Here is a 6,085-nt window from a genome sequence, read left to right as displayed (position 1 = left end):
CCTGGCAAAAGTCAATGTTTACACTTGTCACTTGTATTTTTAGCGCATCCCGGCCTCGTGGGCCGGGTGCCACGGGGAAGGCACCTCCCAGCAAATGTTGCTTCATTTCGGGAAGGACGGAGGGAAGCGCAGTCCCCGAGCGGATCCCGGCAGGAGCAGGTCCCCATTGCACCGGTCCTGCAGGTTYTTCCAGTTCCCGAGGACAAGGTGCACGGCAAAGGCATCTGCTCTGCCAGGGGCCTCCCGGCACTGCCCTGTGAGCAGCAAAAAAACAGCTCTGAGAGCAGCAAAATGCCACACAGAGCCCTCASCCCGGGCTGGTGCACTGCAGAGGGACTGTCAGGGTAAATCCTTTGGGGTTTGGTGGCCTTTTGGGGTCTGTTTGTAAAAGGATCTCAGAGGGTTACAGTTAACCGTGACCAGTTTCCAACAGCACCACAGAAAAGCCATCAGGGCAAACCTTTTGGGGTTTGGTGGCTTTTTGGGGTCTGTTTGTAAAAGGATCTCTAAGAGTTAAGAGTTTCAGTGACCAATTTCGAATTTCCCTTTATTTTTGTCTCAATTGTCTTGTCCCCTGCTGCTGGGATGCCWCTGAGTGTGGGGCACCCATGAACACCCCACGGTGGGCACACCCTCAGCACAGAGGATTTGTGCCGCTGCTGCTCAGTCCCATCCACACCAAATCCCCCAGAAACACCCCCACAATCACCTTTGAGCCCATTCCCACCAAGCTCAGGGCCCTGAATGGATGGAAAGCAAATCCCACTTTCTCTTTGCCCTGCTGGGGGAGGGCCGGTGCGTTTCACAGGAGGAAAAGGTGGTGCCAAAGTCCGGGGCTCACCTCGGCAGGGGACGSCTGGCTCCGCTCCATCCCCACCTCAATGCCGGGGAAAGCGATGCCGCAGGGGGATTTTCCGAGGATAAAAGCCTGTGGGTGATTAGGAGGTGCTTTACAACAGCAGTGGTATCACAGCCCGGAGTCAGCCAGAGCTCTCAGGACAGAAGGAAACCCCAGAGCTCCTCTGCAAGGCGCAGAAATGGGGTCACACCTCGTGCTGAGGGGGAATGGAGGCTCCAGACCAGAGCAGGAGAGCAGGTCCTGTGTTGCCCTTCCCTATATCATGATTTATAAGTGATTATGGAGGGAAAAAAAATCAAAAACGAAAAACAAGTAAAGAAAGAAAGAACTGGATGGAGGTTGTACAGCCTGGGCTCCTCTTTGTCTNGCAGCCTGCCCTGATAAATGTCGTTCTGGGAAAGGCTGGAGGTCGGACACAGCCCTCAAGTTCAGCAGCTCTAACAGAGACTGAAAGAAGAGGCTCGGCATGAAGATAACTGCAGCAGTTATATGACTAATCCCAACATCTTCAGACATTTTCCCCTCTGCCTCTAAGAGTTATGTGATGCTGAACATCCTCAAGGGAAACAAGCCATTTTGGCCAGCAGATGACTAACTGCTCACAAATAACACAGATATCTTATTATACATGGCAAAAGACCAAAATATCCAAGATGACAGTGCCCCACAGGAGGGCTCAAACCGGCMACTCCAGCACTGCTCTTTCCAAAAAGCGACTGGGAGCCGGGCAGGGAGAGCCCGGCCACTGCCAGAATGAGCCTTTTGTTCCGGCAAATGCAAATGTCAGGAGAGGAACGGGCCAGTTGYCACCCTGCAGCAATGCCCCCGGCAGCAGGGCTGGGCTGGACAGCCCCGGATCTCTCTGGAAAAGAGGCAAAGTCAAAATCCCGTCGCTGTAACCGCTCTGGATTTTGGAGGGAGGCGTCTCCAGGTCGGGCTCATCCTCATCTGGTTCTCAGTGCTCGTTCTTCATTCTGCCAGGGAGACGTCTGAGGGTGCAGAGCGCATTTGTGCAGGCAGCAAAAAGCCGAATTTACCAAAGACCCCAGACCAAAATGCGTTTTAAAATGCATTATTAGCCACACATTAACCCCAGCACATGCACAGAGGGAGATTTCAGCGGTGGCTAAAGGCAGAGTTTCCCTGCGTGGTTGAGGTTTCACTCCCCACCTTCACCTCTATGAGCAGGGTCATCCTGCTCCTCACCCACCCTCCTTTGCTGGTTCCACTCCAGGTGAGTGGGACCCTCCCAACAGCAGCAGAGGCCAAGGAAATCAGCCTTGGAAGGAATACTGCAGAACAAAAAAAAAAGATAAAATTAAGATATTGCTACAGCAGGACTGGTTAAAGTATTTCAATCCTATGCTGCCATTGACAATTAACTATAGATCAGCAGAGGAACATTGTTCTCTACCATAAGCACCTGTGTTTTTAGATAAATACATTCCACAAATGTTTTGCAAAGGAGGTTTCTTTGCCTAAAGGATCTCCTTCTTCCCGAGCCTCAGCGGTACAGCGTAAACCACGTTACTAATAACAATKGTTCCTGCATTTGTTTCTGGAACACAGATCACAAAACACAGTTTATTTGGGAGTGTCTGTRTACTCTTCTATTTCTGTCCTTCTTATTCAGCCTCGTAGGGTAAAACRGGCAACTGAGAGTGCGGGGCAGGACACAGCCCTGCCCTGGAGAGATTCCAGTCTCCATCAGATAATACACTGCAAATTATACATGGTGAGGCACAGACCTCAGACAAGTAGGGGAGAGCAGCCTGGTTTGGGAAGGAAATGAAGAAAAGTGAGTTTTAAGGGAGACCTTGAAGGAAAAGGAAAAGAAAAATCAGGAGAGGGAAACCTAGGAATTTCAAGGATTAAACAAGGTAGGAGAGAGGTTGCACAGAAGGACACTGGAAAAAGGACTGATGTGTARAGATGAGATCCAGATGCTGAATTTAATCAGATCTGACTTTGGGCAGGTCAGGGACTCCAAACACTGAATTCTTAAAACCACAGATCCACCACCAAGATGAAATGAAAGAACAACTTTACTGACCTCCAGAAGCTCTTCACCCCCAAATGAGTGCTGTCCATGTGATGACCATCCAGCTCCCAGCTCTCCAGGGTCACCAGCAGCTTCTCTCACCAGGCTCTGGGAGAGGAGATGGGATGGGCAGTGCAGACAGAGCAGCTCCAGCACTCCATGCTGCGTTTCCCCCTTGAACTGGGCCAGTGGAACACCTCCCAGAGCAGCTCCTCGAGGCTGTGCCTTCCCTGGCAGGCTCAGCCCAGCAGGAACAAGCCCAGAGGTGCAGCAGAGGCGTCGGAGCGAGGACAGGKTGAGATGGGAGTGAGGAAGGGCAGGGACAGGGGACATGGTTTGTTAGGTCAGTGGGTGCACTCGGAAAAACTACACACGTTTGCAGGCACACCAGGCTGCTTCAGATCTGAAATAGGAGCAATAACCTTAGAGCTAAATACAGAATATATATAAATGAGAATAATTGTTCTGTGTTAAACTTYATTATATTAATGAATCAGGCAATTTGAGAGAAGGGGTGATTGGTTCCTGTTGATCAAGGGAAGGATGCTAGCCAGAGGAGAGCTGATAATGTCATTTATGGCACAGAGAGAGGGTAAGAGAGATCGGAATAATTATTGCCTAGGGATGTGTGGTGGCAGCAAAAAACCATAACGTAATATGCAATCAATATCTATGTGATTTTCTATCCTGGAGTCAGGAATTTTAGTACTTGGATTGCCTTTGGAAGCAGTTCTGGAACCCTTCCTCGCAGGTGGGGAGTGAGAGGCTGGAGATGCTGTGGCTGATCTCTTCCTGAGTGTTTCTGTCCTTTATCAGTTTGTACAAGTTAATTTGAGGYGGTTGCCTGCAGCTGTTGCCACCAGCCTGTCAAATCTGTCATGCAAAGCACACGGGCAGAGGGTGGTGGCAGGGCTCGGTCCTTCTGTGTCAYTTGGAAATCTGATTCCATTAAGCAGCTGGGGTTAATTGCCAGCACTTCTGAGCTCATCACTACCCCTTCGATATTGTTTCCTGTGCAGTGACAGTTCCAGGGAAACTGTGATTTCCTAAGCACCTAAATTTTCACMTAAATTTAAGCACTTAGTGGACTTGTGGAGAAGAGCTGGAAAACTCTGAGATTTATTTAACTCTACACCCAGAAGATAAATTAATATGGTGTGAGGTGGATTATTATTTATGATTTACCTCATCRTTTCTAAAATATTCTTGGAAGACTGAATCACAATTTCTCAAGTGGTTTGCTTTGGCAATGCTGAAATGAATCTTTAAGGACAGCTCTGTAACAATCTAAAGGCACAAGAGCAGAACATCCCTACGTGTTACTCAAAAATGAAATAGCAATTTTCTCAAGTAAAATATGAGCTATGTCTCAAAGCAGTTAATAAATACAGCATGAGATTCAATATGTAGTACTCATATACCTGCAAAGTAGGTAATTGCCCCAGGTGTTAATATTTCCAGCAGTAATTGGGAATTTTGCACTCTTCCAGTCAGCTGCAGAGTGCTGTGTGTACCTGGGTAACCCTGAGAGACTCAGACCCCTGGGCTTCAAAAACACATTGCAGATACCTACAACATCTGAGACTCAGCAGGGARTTAAAGGCTCAAATATGGGCTTAAAACCACCAAAATTACTCTTGCCCAGTCAATCTGTGCAAGATTCACAGCTCAGAGCATGGCTGTGGCAGAGCCCAGCAGCCCTGTCTGCACTGGCAGAGCACGTGAAATGTTTAACATCAGGGTCCAACAAAAATCAAAGGGGAATTTGTTTCAGTTTGTAAAATCTGTCTGCAAATCTAATTTTGACCAGAAGCCACTTCAGTGAGTAGGCTGCTACAAAATTTTCACATGATTTGTACTGGAGGAATATATACTTTCACATCTATAGAAACACCCACAGAYATTCTTTGAGAGAATCACAATAGTCAGTACATGAGATTTCACTGCTCCAGAGCCCTTCTGCTCCGGCAGGGGATGAATCAGACTCCACCATGGACAATGAGAACCCAGTGCCTCACTTTTATGGGCATGCCTTGTTTCAAAACACAAAGGTCACCTAATCCAGGTTAGCAGAACTGTACCATGGAGGAGACGCTCCAAGGCCACGGGGAACAAAGGCAATAAAAGGAGGGAATGGCAGGTCAGACTCAGAGGATGTTCCTGTGGCACAGAGAAACTGGATGAAATTCCTTATTGACAGCAAGCAGCCAGAAAAGTGATATTTGCTAACAGTGGATTTCAATGGAAACAGAGRAGGAAAAAACACAAAATAGGGCAGTGGCTTGTCCAGAGGCAGGTCTGGACTGTGGTGTACCTGAGTTGTTAGCTCTGAAATCGTGCTCCTCTCTATTCTGTCACCCCTGCTCCTCTCTAACCTATCACCCCTGCTCCTCTCTATTCTGTGACCCCTGCTCCTCTCTATCCTGTCACCCCTGCTCCTCTGTCCTGTCACCCCTGCTCCTCTCTATCCTGTCACCCCTGCTCCTCTGTCCTGTCACTCCTGCTCCTCTCTGTCCTGTCACCCCTGCTCCTCTCTATTCTGTCACCCCTGCTCCTCTCTATACTGTCACCCCTGTTTTCCATCAGCCTGACTGAAAACTCCTGGGCTGTTATTACATTTCTGACTGAGGCTGCCCAAGCACCAAACTCACCCCGTTCCCTGGGACTGAGAGCACCCCCTGCACCCTTCCCTGTGCTCTGACATTCCCAAGCACTTTATGCTGAGTCTTTGAAGCAAAGCCCAGCCCAGCCCCAGGAGGCCCTGGCACAGCAGCCCCAGCTCTGCACAAAACAAGGCTGAGACCAGGCAGGAGCAGAGTCTGGTGAAGAGAGGAGCAGCACAGCAAGCACAGAGAGAGGTGAACAAAGGGAGCAGCACAGAACTCAGTCCCTGTGAGGATGCAGAGGAGCAGAAAAGCCTCTTTTATGGGTTATGGGTGTAGCAGGGAATGAGTATCTTCTGCCAAGGAAGGAAGCTGGATTTCCAGGCCTGGTTTGAAAGGCATTAGCCAGTTGATAAAAAAATCTCAGAGAAGCTTGCAGGGGCACTAAACAATAATTAAGGCTCTGCATTCCCAGAGTCCTCTTTTGTTTGATGCTGTTGGTAATCCTGAAGCWGAGGGGAATGCAGCACAGTGAGCTCCATGGCTGACAGACTCTCCAAATGTAAYGATGCCCCAGCGCTC

This window comes from Malurus melanocephalus, unplaced genomic scaffold (genome assembly GCF_030028575.1).
Source record: "Malurus melanocephalus ecotype Western Australia unplaced genomic scaffold, MMel_1.1 scaffold_403, whole genome shotgun sequence".
In the NCBI taxonomy this organism is placed as follows: domain Eukaryota; kingdom Metazoa; phylum Chordata; class Aves; order Passeriformes; family Maluridae; genus Malurus; species Malurus melanocephalus.
Note: the sequence above shows the minus strand (reverse complement) of the source record.